Source organism: Dermacentor albipictus, chromosome 7 (genome assembly GCF_038994185.2).
Source record: "Dermacentor albipictus isolate Rhodes 1998 colony chromosome 7, USDA_Dalb.pri_finalv2, whole genome shotgun sequence".
NCBI lineage: Eukaryota > Metazoa > Arthropoda > Arachnida > Ixodida > Ixodidae > Dermacentor > Dermacentor albipictus.
In genome coordinates this window covers 118,446,371-118,464,427 of record NC_091827.1, presented here as the reverse complement: position 1 = coordinate 118,464,427, position 18,057 = coordinate 118,446,371, and the positions used below count along the sequence as shown (strand labels likewise).

Below are 18,057 nucleotides of genomic sequence, written 5' to 3'. Positions count from 1 at the left end.
TTCCATGTACCACTCCTCTGAGGGTGCCTTCTCCTAGGGCGGTGTATGCGCACACTGCGTGACTTCTGCCGCTAAGTGTTAAGGTGTGGATGTGTCTTGCTTTTTCAGCGACCTCTTCATACTCGGTTGATAGGATGGCAATGTTGGATCCCGGGTTGGTTCTCAGAATGAATTTGTCGTCCGTGAACTCGGTGTGGCACGCGCCAATGATCGCTTGTGCAAGTGTATGAGTGAGCACGTTTCTTAATGGCAGACCTTGATTTGGACGAATGATTATTTTGTAGTCATTTTTGGCAGTGGTGGAAGTCTAGCGACTCTCCGCGCTGTTGATGCCTTAGTGGTAGTTGCGGGGTCTTGGGGCTTTACACTACCACGTCGCCTCCCCAAAGCTTCTTGCTTGCGTTGCTTTTGTGTTCGTACTGATTGCAAATTGAGATCTTCTCTCACGGTGTTATGGTACAGAGTTTGTTGGCTCACCGATTCAGTAGTTTGGTCCATGCGTTCTTCTTCGTGTCCTCCGGAAGTTGTAAGGGGGGGTCAACGATCGTTGTCGCTTCGTTCACTATGGTTAAGCCAAATGCCGTCGCGGGAAGCCCCGTCGGCGCTGCGAGCGGCCACCGCCGCCGGTTAGGGTTAGCGGCTCAGCCGTGGTAACGAAACTATCAGTGCCGGTAAACACACAATGGAAATGCTCATTATGTTAGATGTTTCCTGAGTATCGGTCTTCACAATGTCTTATTGCCTTATTTCTGGCAAATGTGTTTCCACTGCAAAGATATCGCTAAAATTTATAGGGACTGTTTTTCATGTAATTTGGCAAAGTATTAGAGAAAGATTTTTGTCGGGCAAAAACCAATGCATCTGAAAGCTGGACTTCCGCTTTTTCGTTCCGGTACTTTTTGACGCGTTTTGACTTGCGTTTTATATGTATAATTTTCTGTCAATCCATGGGTTTCTTCGTTGTTGTTTAATACGTTTATTCTGCACGAAAGCATCAATACAGTATTAACGAAGGTAACAAACGCATGCCACTGTGAAGTAACATCAGTTTTCGGTAAGTTATCGACCACCTTCCAAAGTTCATCAAGGGTAGATTGATCACTGGCGTTAATAAAGTCTTTAACAGTTTTGCAGGGCTTAACGTGCTTTCTTTCACAATTATCAAGCCTGCTACTGACCAGCACAAGATTGTAGTCAGATGTGCCCTTCGCCACTCGGACGTCGAGATCTGTAATAGTTTTGCTAAGAAACACAAAGTCGAAAATTGAACAAGTATCAGCATTACCATGTGTGTTTTCAAGCACAACTTGCTCAAAGTCGCATGCAAACATTATGTAGAGAATAGGGCTATCGGCCAGCTGCATTTTGGGCCTTTGAAGCCAACGAACTGAGCTCAATTCACTGTGCAGCCGATTAATTGCGTGCAGCCAATTACCTCAGGTGGGAGAGCGTTAGCCTTAATATCTAAAGGTCCCTGGTTCGATCCCGGGTTATTGGGCAGACACAGTGAATTTCGAAACTTCCATGTAGCTTTGAACATTATACGTAACGGTGTACTTATGGCGTACAAAGTCGTAGTCATTTCTTAATTTTTTATCCTTCTTCTGGAACAAAATATATATATATATATTCAAATGGTGCTTGAGTGACAAGTGCTGTGCGGAAACCGAAAAGCTGTGAATGGCACAAAGCGTCGACTATTCGTTGGAAATTTGCTTGAGGGCACCGTTTTCGCTGCCTGTGGGCGCCTTGATACGTAATACTTTTACACATCACGCGAGCTTCCCTTGGAGCCTCAAAATTAAGATCCACGGCAGCTGTATACAAATAAAGAAATAATTTGAATTGTTCTTTAATGGGTTTACAACCTATGGAATCGAAGGTTTCGCGTCTGAATGAATATTCTTTACTTTAATAAAAAAATTTACCGGATTCAAGGCCAAACAACGCGTGGTGACTCACATTTATTTGTTGAAAAGAATAGTGAATAAAACTGAATTGACTGCAATATCGCGGCACACAATTGGACCATTTATTCATTAGTAAAATTTAGATGGAACGCTCCCTTTTTACCTTGTCCACATTGATTTCTCCAACAATACCACATACAACATTCACGTTTATCGACAATGGCTGCGAGCATAATGTCATCTCTACGATTAGTTTCCACAGTCAAGGTATGTGGTGCTTTCCGATGTGCTGTTGTTTTTCAAGCACTAATGCCCATTGGCACTTCGGCTGGCGTCAGTATAGGATGTGCAGAAATTAAATGAGCACGAAAAACTTGCAGAAATAGCGCGTACAAAATCATGATCACAGGCACTGCGAGGATGGGTTGAGGCGAGTCATTCTTGATGTAAAGGTTTCTGCTAATGCTAAATGCGAGGACATGATCTGTTTCTAGATTCAAGTATATAATATGTAAGGGTGTGCATACCGTCTGAATATCGTACATGTGAGGTCACTGCTAGTGCGGAAGTCACTCACGAGAATGATCTGTTTGTTTCCTATTTTTTTACAAAGAAAGTGTTCATTAGTAGAATACTATGTTGGGCTGGGTGGTGCATAAATTTAGAGGGGTGTGGCGCAAGTTTAAAAGTATCCGAAGGAATAGCAAGAGGCAGAAAAAGCGCCACACTTGCAACTAATTTTACTTCATGAAGCATCTGATGCATAGGCAGAGAAAATACATGCGTTCAACCATCACACGAGCCGGGACACTACGAGTTGCAGTATACTTCTCTGAAGGAGGATATAAATAAACCTCGCATAAAGCAGCTTTAACAATCAGGTTACAAGGTGGCGCCTAGCTAGTTTCTCATCCTATTTAGTTTCTAGCGTCGGCGATAAGCTTCTTCAAACGATCAAAGATCCGAAGGTGGGAATTAACAAATAAAAGCCACTTCATAGGAGGTGAGTACAAGTGATTGCATATTGGCACAAGGCGTCCCGCAATCGCAAGAAAATTGCGCGAACGCACAATGTTAACCTTGCCTTTAGCAAAATGCAAATTGTCCAAAATATGTCCTATGCTGAAGAAAGCAAACCAGAGCCAAACTCTAAGAATTATACAGCGCAGTATATGCAAGGCAGAAGACATGCCATATATGAGATACCCCACGTTGCAACCAGCTAAATAATATGCAAGTGGTGCGGTGTTACAATGAAAGGGCATGAGAGCACAATTCGGCCGTAAATAAGAACGCGGATGGTCATCTGGCATAACATTGTAAACGTCAGAAATGCCGTCCATACCTACATAAGGCGAAGTTTCTCGCACGTTACAGACACAAACTAAAAAGGTAGATATTCGAAGCGTTGTACATTGCTAGGGCCGAGGGCACGTCCATAAGCTGTCCGTCAGTGGCACTTCCCGACAAAAAGAGTGCATTTCTGAGGCGATAGGGAGTTCTTGATGTTACGGTGGTATTAATCGTTTTCTATGTGTATAAACACTGTTTTCCTCAAATAAAATTTAGTCGGAAGTTTAGAGCCTGTTCGTCGTACATGTTGTTCTGTTCGTCCTAATCTCTACAGCGTTGTTTTTTTTAAAGTGTGTTACAACACAACAACAACAGTTTGTTACAAAAGTTTGAAGAATTGAGTTGTAGTCCTGTGACTAGTGTATTTTTTGTGTCGCTTTGAAGTTTTGACTTTGTTTTGACTTTGATGTTTTTCTTGACAACATTGTGTAATGAAAAAACAGGAACTCAAAATGCTTGTTATTTTTTTTCTTCTTTCATGCACTGGACGGTGTTCAGTGTATATATGAGAAAGAATGTATTAATTGTGGTAATATGAATTTAATATGTTGTTTCACCAACTGCCTGGTTATTTTAGAAGCACTGCTTTCTTAGATTGACCAGCAAATTCACCCTATACAAAGAACTTTGGATAAAAAAATGAATGAATGAATGAATTATTTTAATTAATTATTTATGAACACGTAGCCCGCACCAAACACCTGCTGTTTCAAAGTGAAGCTTGGCTTGGCGACCTTCGGCTGGGTGTCATAACTCGTAAGATTGAGTTCATGGTAATGATGCTCAGCCGAACTTTATAAGCCTTAATGTCGGTGAAATGAAATTAAAACCTTATTTCGAACGAATCTGACTGACTTCTGAGCACTATTTAGATCCTTGTAGAGGGAGTGTTACCCCTTTAAGATAATATTTACCTTTAGGCCAGCAAGACTACATTTCTCCTGGTCGAAATCTTCGTCGATTGTGCAATTGGTGCGTTGAAACAAGAACGTTATTTTGTACTTCAGGTTTTTTTCAAGACTCTGAAATTGAATCAAATAGAGTGTCAGCATAGTTTTGGTTATATGGCGTCTACCATTTCTTAGATACAGATCCAGTTTTCTTTTGGGTATGTGTTGCAACTTCTGTTGGAGGCAGCAGAAGAATAAGAAAGCGGACTGCAGGTCGTCTCATTAGATGGGCTCTGTTCGTACAGTCTCATAATTCATAAAGCTATGGAAAGAAGGTAGTATGTAAATGAAGATGGAAATTTAAATCAGGCGTAGACGAACAAAGAATGTTGCTTTAGGCCAAAGTTTCAGCAAGTCTTCATCACGACACTAACTGCTTTCCTTAGCAGCGTTTTATTTACGCGTAACTCACTCTCTCCCATCCTCAATGGGAAGCAGGAATACGGTAATGTTGGGCATGGTGCTACGTAGCTAACGTTACAAAATGTAGTACAGGGATCGGATATGATCCGCAGGTGAAGAAAGAAAGCAAGTTGTGAGATTAAAGGCGAACACTGCAGGTACTGGTTCTGAATTCTGTTGAAATGAGGAAATAACAAACGTAACCGTAAAACCACATGGGGACGTAAGGAGGTGTGGCGTATTCAAGGCAGGAAATTTAACTAATCGATCTTGTATTCGAAAAAGGTGGGAAGGAAGATGAAGAATCTTGGATAGGAAGAGGTATTAGGTTCAGTCCTTCAATCGCTTCAAAAGGGAAATGCATAAGATAACACTGGCTCGGTCAAAAGTAAAAGAAAAAATGAGTAAGCATAGATGTATGAACGTTTAAAAATTTATTATTAGGGGCTTTAGGGCATATTCGTATGATTAGCACCACCAATAAATTCATGTTCTCCCTTTGAAAGATTTATGTTTATGGTTTGAGTATAGTAAACTTGGGAAATGAGATTTGACTCCCCATATTTTTTATCGCTGGAAAACTGTTAGGTCGATGAAGAATAAAAATTTTATTCATCGAATTTGCAGCCTCACAGGTGTAAATCCTGTGCCACTATTATAGTACGTTTGTTTGCCGTGCCCACATGGTGATAATTTACTCTAACAATAATCGGCGGCCCGGTTTCGCTGAAGTAATGTTTGTGGGAGAGTGAGCATTCCAATGGATAGATAATGTTTGAAACTGTGCAGCAAAAGCTGGATTTCATTTCGCGCCAATAATTGCCTCCAATGCTTTTACTTTTTATGCCTATTTGAGGTGTTGTTTTGGTCTTACATCTCGGGCCAGCACAGGCTGCTTTATTGATGGTCTGAGAGTTTACTATTGCATTTTAAGCTCTCTTTAATGTTGCTTTTGCGCCTGCATGCAAGTTTTGGTGCGTACCAGAACGTTTCATAATTTGACCATTGCTTTATCTTATTCAAAGACTTATGTTACCTAATTATAATTATACTTTCAATTATCTAAACAGAAACACTCTCCAATTATTTCACCATTATTCTAACATGATATGCCCCTGACCGGTGCATGAATATGCCTATAACTGAAGGACTGGATTGAAGCGCCCTCAAATTACCTCATGAGATAGCAAGCAAGAAAACGCCTCTAAACTGCACCTCTCGTTACTGAAGCTAACACTTACTTAACTATTTTGAATTCGAGTAGCAACTTAGCGCGATAAAATCCCCAGATGCAAGAAAGGTGGACAAAGACAAGCTTTATTCACCGATGTTTATAGAAACTATAGAATAGAACATATTTTTACAGGCTATTCTTTGCGTAGAGAGGGTTTATCTGTACGTGACCGACGGTCCGGAGCGCCTGCTGAGGTTCCGTTATGACCAGACAAACGTCTTTTTTTTCTCTCTCTTATCCCGTGTCCTACCACTACTGGTGGCACATACCCAAATCATACAAGCTTTTCACGCTTGTAACCCATCCCCACGCGCAGACGCTGCACACTGGGCAAGTCAAACAGCATATCGAGCAGTGCAGGGCTTGAAGCGGGCAACATGAGTCGCTTCATTCTTTGAAGAGGGTCGACCATTTGAAAGCAGACGCGCTATATGGTACACCAATTCGCTTGTATGGTCTAACAGAACGTAAGGTCCAAAAGAGTGCGCCAGCAGCTTTTCGCACAACTCATGTTTTCTGGTAGGCATCCACAGCCACACTAAGTCACCTGGATCATGTGTGACGTATTTGTTTCAGCTGTCGTAATGTGCCTTCGAGCAATGTTGTCAAGCTACAATGCACTAATAAGCAAGGCAGCGGACTTCTGCACGACAGATGGTCTCAGGTGTGCAGACATCATCGTGCTTCATATATGGGAAGATCACATCAAGAGTATAATTTGGTGGCCGAGTGTGAAGGATAAAGAAGGGGCTGTAGCCGGTAGTTTCATGCTGGGTGGTGTTAAATGCCTAAGTAACGAAAGGTAGAACGCTGTATCAGTTCCTTTGACCCGTCGAGACCTACATGGACAACGTCTTCGTGAGAGTTCTGTTGGTGCGTTCCGTAAGACTGTGGATGGTACGGCGTACAGTGTCGAAAACTTGAACAACATAGACGAAGCATCTCTTGAACCACATCTCCAGTAAACAGTCCCCCAAGATCGCTAATAACAACTTTAGGAGGCCCGTGTCGTAGAAGAATAAAACGTAACAAGAAAAGACACAAGTCGGCTTCAGTAGCCGATAGCATACCTCACAGTAGCGTGTCAGGTGTTCAGGGCACACTACGATCCAATGATTTTCTTTGGAGGACCGTGGAAACGGGCCGAGATGTTCGATGCCGACTTGCCCGAATGGAGTCCTTTGGGGCTGCACAGGGTGTAGTCTACCAGGAGGAGTAATTGTGGGACGTTTGCGACGTTGACATTTGTTGCAGCTATACGCGTACTTCCGCATAGTAAGAAGCATATTAGATGAGTAAAATATTTCTTGAAGACGGCTAAGCATTCTAGCTGCTCCCAATTAACCGGTGGTTGGTTCGCCATGCATAGCCCTCAAGATGGATGTGCGCAGACTTTTCGAGACCACCAGAAGACATCGTGAGCCAGGGGTAAAATAGTTTTGGTACAGAAGCTCATTACGTGTACAGAAACGATTGGCTGTTGATTTCTGTTTGGCAGCAGGAAGTTGTTTTAAAGTGTCCTCGTTTCGCTGACCAGTCCAAAAGGTATTGAGGCTGGAAAATGCGTGCTGCAACGATATAACGCAGTGGTCAATGCTGTCCGCGTGACAGTCCATCATGGGAAGGGATAGCCACGACAGGCATTCCGCGTGAGCGTGGCGTTGACCGCTTTTATAGGAAAATGTGAAGTTGTACTCCTTTCGACGGTGTGTTTAGCATGCAAGCCTACCAGATGGATCACGAAGAGTGATGACCCAGCACAAAGAGTGATGGTCTGTAACGATGGTGAAAGGGTGTCCGTACAGGTATGACCGAAAGCGCTTTACTACGAAAATCAACGCCAGGAATTTCTGTTCTGTGGTGGTGTAATGGCGCTCACGTTTGCTTAGAGAGTGACTCGCATGCGCTACGACGTGTTCTTTGGTGTCGAAGGGTTGAATAAGACCAGTGCCGACAAAAATACCGCTAGCATCCGTGTGTAGTTCTGTGGGAGCCAAGGGGTCGAAATGTTAGAGAACTGGATGGGATGTCTAACGGAACTTCAGTTCACAAAAACCATGCGTGCATTCTGGAGTCCAGTCAAAGTGAACGCCTTTCTCAAGCAGATAGCTCAGTGGATGCGACATGTGACCAAATCTGGGAATAAACCGACCGAAGTATGAGCAAAGGCCAAGAAGCTTCGTAGCTCTTTTACTGAGCGAGGTTGCTGAAACGCTTCGACCGCAGCCGTTTTCGCTGGGTGACGTCTTATGCCCTCTTTGTCCACTAGGAGTCCTACAACTCTGCTTGACGTTCTCTAAAGCGACATTTCTCGGAGTTTAGTACCAGGCGTGCTTTGGCTAGGCACTCTAGTAAAAGACTGAGGCGAGCGCTGTGTTCACTAAACGTGCATCCGAAAATCACGCCATCCGATAACACATGCACACTTCCCAATTTGAACCACACAGAATGTTGTCCATGAAGCGCTCAAAAGCTGCAGGCGCGTTACACATCCCGAACGGCATCACATCAAATTTAAAAAGTCCGTCTGCTGTAAAGAATGCCATTTTTTCTTTGTCTACCGTGTGCATCGGCATCTGCCAGTATCCGCACCGCAATCTACACTCGAAAAGTATGAGGCCGAAGAACCGCAATCTATAGCATCATCAATCCCTGTGCAAATGGTATATGTCTTTCTTGGTAACAGAGTTGAGCCGGTGGTAACCAACACAAAATTGTGACGTCCCATCTTTCTTTTTGACTGGAATTACTGGAGCTGTCCACGGACAACTCAACTCTTGGATAACGTCTTTCTTAACCTTACGCACTTGGTCATTGATCACCTTCCATTCCCAAGGTGACACCCCGTTGGCTTTTGTAGCAGAAGCTGTTGAGATCCTTTATCTATGCGATGCTGAACACGAGAAGGGGGCGAGGAAGGCGGAGCCTGTTGCTGCAAAAGCTTGAACGCGTCGAAGTGTTTTCGTAGAATATTTGCCGCTAATTAGTACTGAGTCATTTGTTTATCATAGCCATCATGTAAGCGCCCCTGGTACATGCATCCGAATGGGACTCATCGTTGGCATCGGCGGCTTGTGTAAGCAAGGTGAGCGCAAATACTTGATGTTGACGAATAGCCGCAAGCTACTGACCATGCGGTAGTATTGTGGGTTCCTTGTAGCAATTTATCGTCCATACGACAGTACGCCCGTCGATAACAGACAGCTTACAATAGGGCACTAGAACATTCTTCTTAATGAAACTAAGGTGAACGGACTCTACCGTAGCGTCAAATGTTCTGTCGGTTGCAGGAGAGCAGGTGACTGGGACACATCTGGCAGACAACGGCTGCATGACGGTATCTGCGGACACACAAAGGTCACTTTCGTAACACGGCGGGTGTTCCGCAAATACGACCAGAAGGCTCGAATCTAAAGTAATTTCTCCCGTTCGGCATTCGGGATTGGCACCACACGGCTTCAGAAAATCGTGGCCCAGAATTACGCCATACGTAGCATGAGGTAAAACTACGAACCCCGCGTTAAACGTTTCAAACCCAACCTAACTGCTGCAATGCACACCCCTACACGATACAATAGTTCTCCACTGACTCCACGAAACCCATCGGCACGGTCCTATGAAAACAGCACTTTTCGTCCTAGCAGGCATTTGAATGCACAACTTATTACGGAAATGGTCGCTCCAGTGCCCACTAAGGCCATTGTTGAGACGTCGTCTACACGTAACAAACCTTATTTTAAAACATACAATTTGGTAAAGGGATTTCTGTCATAATCGAAGACTATCCAGCGGCCTCAGATACAAAGGCCGCGCTGACTAGTTTTCCGGCAAAGGCGACGGCTAGTCGCGCCGGGGAGACTGTGACCGGCTTACGCGAGGGGCAGGCGGTGGGGTAAAGCTTCGATTGAAGTCCGGTGAACGGTTTCGCAGCGTTCCCAGGGTCTCGTTGGACAGGCCACTTACATATGTGTACGCACGGACATCGCGTAGCTGGCCACACATTGATGATCTGTCACACCTCAGCACGTGGTGGCGTTGTGGGGCCGCGTTTCAATACCTGACGATGTGGCCCTCGATACAACAGTTGTAGCACAAGGGCGGAGGACGCTCGAAGACAAGCCGCTCAAAGCGCTCAGCCGGCAGAGGTTGTCAAACTGGGCACGGCACCTCGGTACGCTGAACAGGAGCCGTCCACCTCTGTGCATCACGGCTAGGGTGCAAGAACTGCCAATATTGCTGTTCTGACGTATGTGCCTCCGGACGTAGCCACGTTGTTCCAGCCACATCGGCGTCCTTGACACACACAGATGGTGGCAAAGCAGCGCAAGGCACTGTGGGCGCTGAGTGATATATTGGCTACTTAGACCGTGATTGAACTGTATTGCACACTAGTTCATTGCGTCGCCGCAGTTATTCGCGTACTTTTTTTTCCAAATAGTAGATGGAACTTCAAGGGGAGTATGGTAGCGCCATTCAAAGACGGGACAAGAGAAGACACAAAGGGACACACACGCTGTGTGTGTCCCTTTGTGTCTTCTCTTGTCCCATCTTTGAATCGCGCTACCATACTCCCCTTGAAGATGCATACTGTTCTCGAAAAGCTAACAATACTCCATCGCAACTTCATCAGCTTTTTTAAGGTTATTTGCAACCCTCGTAGTAGATGCAAGGGCAGTGGACGGACATGTGTCCACGCTGGGTACAGTTCTGACGTTTGCCAGTCGGCCAAATTTGGGCTCAATACGACGTGTATTTAACGTCTCAAATGCACGGCAGTGATGCAAGCCATCTGAGATAGACGTGAAATTTCCTCTGCCAATCAGAAAATTGTAGACGACTTCTGCGACGCCTTTCATAAGATGTCCGACTCGGGCTTCCTCAGAGATCCGCGGGTTTATGATCTTGCACAACTTCAATACTTCTTCAATGTAGGTAGTGCATGTCTCTGTCGGAGTTTAAGCTGTTTCGGGAAGTAGTCTCTCCGCGTGTTTCTTTTATGCGAAGCATATTACGAGAGCTCAACCCAGCTCCTCAGGCGCGGCGGTGTCGCCTTCAATGACCTTCGACCCCATGCCATACCACGTGACACCGTGACGTCACGACAAAGGAGAAACGGGGCTCCAACTCGCGCCGTCGCTCGCGGCGTCGCTCAACTCTCGCAAGATGGGCTGGGTGGGAATCGAACCAGGGTCTCCGGAGTGTGAGACGGAGACGCTACCACTGAGCCACGAGTACGATGCTTCAAAGCGGTACAAAAGCGCCTCTAGTGAATGCGGTGTTGCCTTAGAAACGAGCTGTTCTCGTGCGTCGCTTGCTCAGGCGCACATTTCGTTGCCGCGCCGAGCGCTGCGTTGCTCGACGCTCACCGCGTCCAATGCGGGGCGCGTAGTCGCTGGCAGGTCGACGGGAACGCTGTCGCGTTCCACTCTTGAAGGCGAAGCAGAGTAACGCATGAGTTGTTTCTTCGTGTAGCCGAACCAAATATAGCCAAGCAACAGCAGTTCACCAGGCTGAACAGTGGTTCAACAACTAAAATAAAGGCTAGTATGCTTCGTATCCTGGGCTTAACCTTAGCTAAGCCACAGCCATTTTTTTTGGCATCAGAGTCTCCAACCGCATCAGTGCAGTTTCTCCCAAAAATAAGACGACGTTGTCAAGCTTCGTGACCGAGGTCCATTAGTTATATCGGCTTACCATATTGTAGTGCGTAAGCCTCTCGTCCACGTCTTCTCCCGCTGTTCCTGCGATCGAACGTGGCTCCATGTAATGGTTGCCGCAGCACCTGGCGTTGACCTTCGCGTAGTTTCAACTGGCTCCGGGTCTGGTCCACCGTTCTATGGCATGGTGACTGTTGTCGGCGAGAGACTGGCTAGACGGCGGCTCAGGGGAAGTTCAAGCGGTTGCGACTGCGTATTACGGCGAGGTCGTGTACCCGACACCTCCACCGCTCTGTTACGGGCTACTCTCTGTCTAGAGAGGGTTTATTGGGACACTACCAACGGTCCTGAGCGCCAGCCGAGGTTTCGTTATCACTAGGCGAACATCCTCTCCCGTCTCTTACCACGCTTCCCACTACTACTTACAGTATATACCCAGATCAAACACTCCTTTCACGCTTGTAACAATATATCCACTGGTCACGCATGAGCATACCAAGAAAATAAGCACATGTACGTGCACATCGAAGGCGGTTGCGCAGGAAGTCAAATTCGGCACCTAGTAATGAGATCGAACGCTCACTTATACACCTATGTCTATTCTTCTTGATAAAGAAGCCCTCAAGTGCAAGCCAAGAAGAGACATTGCTGCTCCTGCGCCGAATAATAGTCTAAAAAAATCGAGCATCACATACACAAGCGGTAGCATGAGCCAGCAATTGTGTGCCCTTATCCTCCTTTTTCTTTAGTTTTGGCGCATGTTCCCTTAAATGGTCGCTAGTGAAATTTGGAAGCGTAGCGTGAACGACCATTTAAGGGAACCTCATCGTCGAGTGCGTCAATGCGTCGGAATAGATCGTAGGTTCCGAAATAGCGCCGTAAGGGTTGCTCTCTAAGCGGGCGCCTGCATATCGGAGTCCAGACCAAAACACCGCCACCGGGCTGGTACACGAGGTCGCGTAGTCGAAGATTGCAGTGTCGGGTGTCAGTCCTCTGCTAGTTCTTGATACACAGGCGGGCGAGCTGTCCGACTTTTTCGGCATGCAGGAGATAGGCGGTAGCGTCGATATCATCTTCGTCGTGACGTGGGAAAGCATGGTGTCGAGAGTGGTCGTCAGGTTCCTGACGTAAACTAGCTAGAACGGCGTGATCAGCGCTGCTTCTTGCACGGCGTCGTTGTAAACGAAGGTTACTTAAGGTAGGACAGCATCCCCCGTCTTGTGTTCAGCGTCTACGTACATTGCGAGCATGTCGACCAGCGCCTTAATCATGCCCTCCATAAGACCATCCGTCTGCGGGTGGTAGACAGTTGTCTTCCTATGACTTCTGTGGCTGTATTGCAAAATGCTTTGGGTGAGATCTGTAGTGAAGGCCTTTCCTCTGTCGCTGTGGAGGAGTTCTGGGCTGCGATATTACAGCAGGACGTTCTCAACGAAGAATTAAGTGTCTTCGACAGTACTATCTATAGACAGAGATTCTGTTTTGGGGTACCGGGTGGCGTAGTAGGTAGCCACAACAATCTAGTTGTTTCCAGAAGTTGACATCAGAAAGAGCCCCAACAAATCCATCCCAATCTAGCGAATGGCTCGATTGGATGTAGAAATCACGTTGGCCTTGTCGGTCGTGTACTGCGTCTCTGACAGTGTTGAGATGCTTTGACGTAATGGGCGACGTCGGCAGCCTGGTAGAGCCAATAGCAATTCTCTTGTATTCTTGCAATCATGCCGGCAAACCCGCGGTGCCCGGCTGTCTTATCTTCGTGCAGCGCGTGGAGGACTTCAGAACGGAGTGCTGCGAGCACAACGAGAAGGCACTTTGCGTCGGTGGCGACAAGTTCTTCACCAAGACGTCATTTCTTAAGAAAAACGAATATATACCGCGTCTAAATACACTCAAGACAAAGTCGGTCTTGCCTTGCAAGTCGGCTTCTGCTCGGCTCAGAAAGGCTTCTGTGGTCTGGGTCCACCAGTTGCACCACGGTGAAATTGCCTGCACCTATTGTATCTAAAGCGGCGTCCACGTCTCGGTCGTCATGGAGCGGCGGTTCCACGGGAGCGCGAGAAAGGCAGACGGCATCAAAGTGTCTTCGTGCGGACTGCTAGATCACTCTGATGTCATATTCTTGTAATCTGAGGCAACACTGTACCAGGCGACCTGAACGATCACTTAAGTTCGCTAGCCAACACAACGCGTGTTGGTCACTTACGAGTTTGAGCGGCCTACCGTATAAGTAAGGGCGGAATTTTGCTGTAGCCCAAATGATAGTAAGCATTCCTTTTCCGTCCTAGAATAATCGCCTTGCGCTTTCGACAGTGACTGTCTAGCGTAAGCTATCACCCATTGAAGTCCATCTTTCGTCTGGACTAGAACGACGTAGAAGTGCGAAAGTCCATCGACGAGGACGACGCGTGAAATCTCCTTGACAGAGCATCTATATTACGCATACATTCCAAGTAATATATGCAATGTCTTCTTGTCGATGAGCTGCTGGCAATTTGCTATGGCAGCTGCCTTCTGCGTCATGTCGGGCCGTACTCCAGATTTGCTGATGACGTGGCCTTGGAACAGAAACTCATCTTAAGCGAAGCGGCACTTTCCAGGCTATAGAGTGAGCCCTGATAACTTGATCGCCTCTAATACAGTCGCAAGCCCCTAAAGGGATTGTCTAAATTTGCGGCGAAGGTGACTACGTCATCAAACTAAACAAGACAGGTCCGCCACTTCATCGCGAATAACGCTGTGTCCATCACACGCTGGTACGTTGCAGATGCCGAACGCGGTCCAAATGGCATGACCTTGAATTCGTAGACGTCATGCGTCGTAATTAAGGAGGTCTTCTCACGATCTCTCTCGTCGACTTCTATTTGCCAATAGCCAGCCTTGAGATCCATCTATGAGAAGTATTTAGCCTTGCAGAGTTCACCCAATAAGTAGTCTACCCGTGGGAAGCGGTAGCTACACCTCTTCGCGATCTTATTCAGTCGACGATAACCTAGGTAGGAACGTGCATTCCGTGTTTTTCTTCACCAACGCTACAGGTGATGCCCACGAGCATTTAGACACCTGTATGATGTCGTCGAGCAGCATTTTATGAACTTCTTGCCTTATAGCTTCACCTTCTTGCGTCTAAACTCGGCAAAGGCTCTGGCGGAGTGATCTAGAGCATTCTTCGGCTGCTTTGCGATGCTTTGCAACTGGTGTTTGCCTAATCGTCATTGACGTCGAAAAGCAGTGTTTGCATCGTCCTAAAAGACTTCTGAGCTGCTGCTGCTTATTTATAGGAAGCCTACGTTTCTTGTCAAAGTCTGGTTCGGGAGCTGCGGTCGTCAGGCTTGATGCGGCAGAGTCCGAGAGGACAAACACATTGCTGGTTTCTTCAATTTCTTCGATGTATGCGATTGTCGTCCCCTATTGATGCACGGGAATGCCTGGCTGAAGTTTGTCAGCATCATTTTCACTTACTCTGTGTGCAGTCGAGTGATCTCCCTTGCGATGGGAATTTCATTGTCGAGCAGTACATGTTGGTCGCCCTCGATAACGCCTTCTGGGTCTGTGGTTGTTTCGCTACCAAAACAAATGACAATGCGGGAGCGAGGCGTGATGCTGAATTGGTCCTCAAGTACGTTGGCTGGACATCCTATCCGTTGGTATCGCTTGGTCTGTGGAGAGCGTTATCGACATCGACCTGAGGTTGACGATTGCGTCCTGTTGGTTCAGGAACTGCATGCACAATATTACGTCCCGCGAGCACTGTTAGCGCACTAGGAAGGTCGCAGTATAGGTGCGATCAAGAGCTGCATTTCGTGTCGCACAGATTCCAGTCGGCGTTATGAAGTGCTTTCCTACTGTCCGAATTCGCGGGACATCCCAAGCAGGCCAGTATTTCTTCAACTTGGCGGTGAACAATCTACCGACGACGCAGTAGTCGGCTCCTGTGTCTACTAATGCAGTAACTTCACGCGCGATGAGAAGCACGTCGAGGTCGTTGGTTCTTTGTTTTGCTTTGCAGTTAGGTATTGGTGTCGGCTCACGGCTGCATCGCGTTGTTATATGGCTGATACGTCGCGTCATCAAACCTTTGGCCGGTGCACTCTTTACTTCCAGCCTTCGCGGGGATGGCGTGGTGTCGTTGTTATGTCTTCGAGATAGTCTCGTCGGCATCTTTTGTGGTGGCGGAGTATCTTTGTCAGTTCGATGAACAGCAGCCACACCTCCATCGGTTGCTGCTTTTAGTTTTGCGAATATGGGCTGACTGACCAGCCCTGGGATGGATCAGTGTATGGCCGGCACTACGGCGACATGTAGGGGCCTGGGGACGCGGAACGGCAAGGTGATCGGGGGCTCCACTGAGTGGCTTCGACGTATTCCGCGATCTCACGAGGACATTCGCCATGCTGTGCACGTGAGACGTTTACGGCACACCCTCCTAGTTCCATTGTGTGGCATGGGCACCGTCAATAGCCGTGAACCGCTTCTCTGCAGTGGTAACCATGTGGGCTGTGATCGGGGATACGCCAAGTGCTATTCTTTCTTTGATTGCTGCGTTGAGCAATTGGTGGATATGCTGGCAGTAACGGCGGTGGACGAAAGAAGTGGAATTTGACCGGAACTTCCAGGACGTCCAGTGACCACTGAAACTCTTCTTTAACTGTGTCAGCAATCGAGGCAACCTAAGTCTGCGACCATGGGCATAACTTCTGCAGCTCTTCTGGTGGAACCACTGTGATCGTCTCGCGAAGGTCGTTGTTGCATAGCACTTGAGCCTCGGCGTAGTTTGTTGTCAGCACACATTGGTTCTATTGCCATGAGTACATTGAAAGCGTCTTCTCAATTGTTTTGGCTTTCGAAGCAAACACTGCGACAGTCTTGGGTGGGCTGCGTGTCACCCGGCGAATAACGGTGATCCACACTCCGAATTAGGAACCGTGCTTTCCACTCTTCAGACATGTCGGAGTTGGCGTGGTGGAAGAAGCCACTCATCTTCGACGTGAAGATTATGTTCTTTCACTAGTTGTACTAGGGTTTCCCACAGAACTTCAACGCTTTCCTTGCGTACCGCACTCGTGAAGGTTTCCAAGATCTTTTCACAAACTCTTTACTCTTAAACAAGGTTGGAGCAGCGTCATCCAAAGAAAAATATGCGTCGCGCAACTTGTCTTCACCGCTCCAGTTGTTAAATGTCGCGGTCCTCCTAGTGTGTGCGGTGCAGGTTTCAGGGTTTTCAAACGATGATCGATGGAAATTCGGTGGCTCCGTGAGCTTTCGAAGTACGATGACTGCTGACAATGCTGACTCAGTCATCGTGGCTTTTGACTTGCTGCTCGTCTTCCGGGTCGTGACGGGTCGTGACGTCCGAACTCCGGGGGCAGGTTTTCTTGCCTTAGGTTAGCTGGATGGTCTGAGGCAAACGTTGAAACTGTATTCGGGGTTCAAGCTTTGATCACGCCTGTGCAGTGGTGTCCGGTGCATGAGCTCGAAGCAACCTTCACAGCACGTCACCTTGTAGTGACGGTCCAGGACACGGTAGCAAAATCGTGAAGGACGAAACTGACTTGTGCCCCTAAAAGCACGTGACAATCAAAGCTCAACGATAGCGGCGAACACAGTCGACGATTGTCGAAAATCTGATCTGCGGATCAAACGCGTCGACTTTTAATCATGACTCATAGAAGGTTCTAGTTTAATCGCTCTGTACGGCGTAGCTTCCAGAAAGTTCCACTGAAATCGTGTCACGCGTGAAATCACATAAAAAAGTTTAATTCCATTTGTCAATGGCTAGAAATATCGTTATTGTTCGAGAAACTTCAGATACGTGCAGGCGCGTCCTGTGCCATGTGATAATGTTTATCATTTGTTAGCCGGTAAGAAGCCATGACCAAATAAAGGTAAAGAAGTATGCGTGTCACTATATAGAGCAGTGCCTGTGTACTCACATGGAAATAAATCACGCTTTGATTCATTGCAGTATACTATAGGCAATAGCAGCACCATGAGTGGCGGCAACCAGAGCTTAAGTACTTCTTTCACTTTGCCATCATCGCTGACAAGGAAGGTAGGTAGCGATGGTATTGACACGTGTACTTATCTTTATCGGGTGACCACGTGTCGCCGCCTAACAAATGGGACGCGCCTGGATGTATCCGAAGTTTCTGGAAAGTTATCGATGCTTCTATCCGCTTTCTGTTGTCGCCCAACCTTATGTTATCTGATTTCATCGCCTGACGCGAATGGTGTAGAACTTTCTGGAAGGCACGCGGGTCCCAACGATTAGTCTGGAACATTCGACGATTGATGTGTAAAAGCCGGCGCACTTGACCCGTTGATCAGATTTTCGACGATCGCCGACTGTGTTCGCCTCTCTCGTTGTGCTTTAAGTGTAGCCTGTTTTGTGGACACAGGTTCGCCCAATAAAAGCTAGTTTTGCCTTTCACAGTATTGCTACTGTGTTCTTTGACGTCATGACCACGTGACAGTATGCTCGAATAATATTTCTCCAAGAAGGATATATGTGGCAACTGATGCATGAAGCATTCACATAGGACGCGCGACTG

General features: G+C 46.9%; 1 long non-coding RNA gene across 1 annotated transcript in view; it reads right to left on the bottom strand.

The window, feature by feature from the left end:
* LOC135909584 (uncharacterized) overlaps positions 1–18,057 on the bottom strand; it is a 74,512-nt gene that overhangs the window by 17,567 nt on the left and 38,888 nt on the right. Inside the window, exon 3 of the long non-coding RNA XR_010566746.2 lies at positions 4,178–4,285. This is a non-coding gene — a long non-coding RNA (uncharacterized lncRNA). The remainder of the gene's footprint in view (positions 1–4,177; positions 4,286–18,057) is intronic.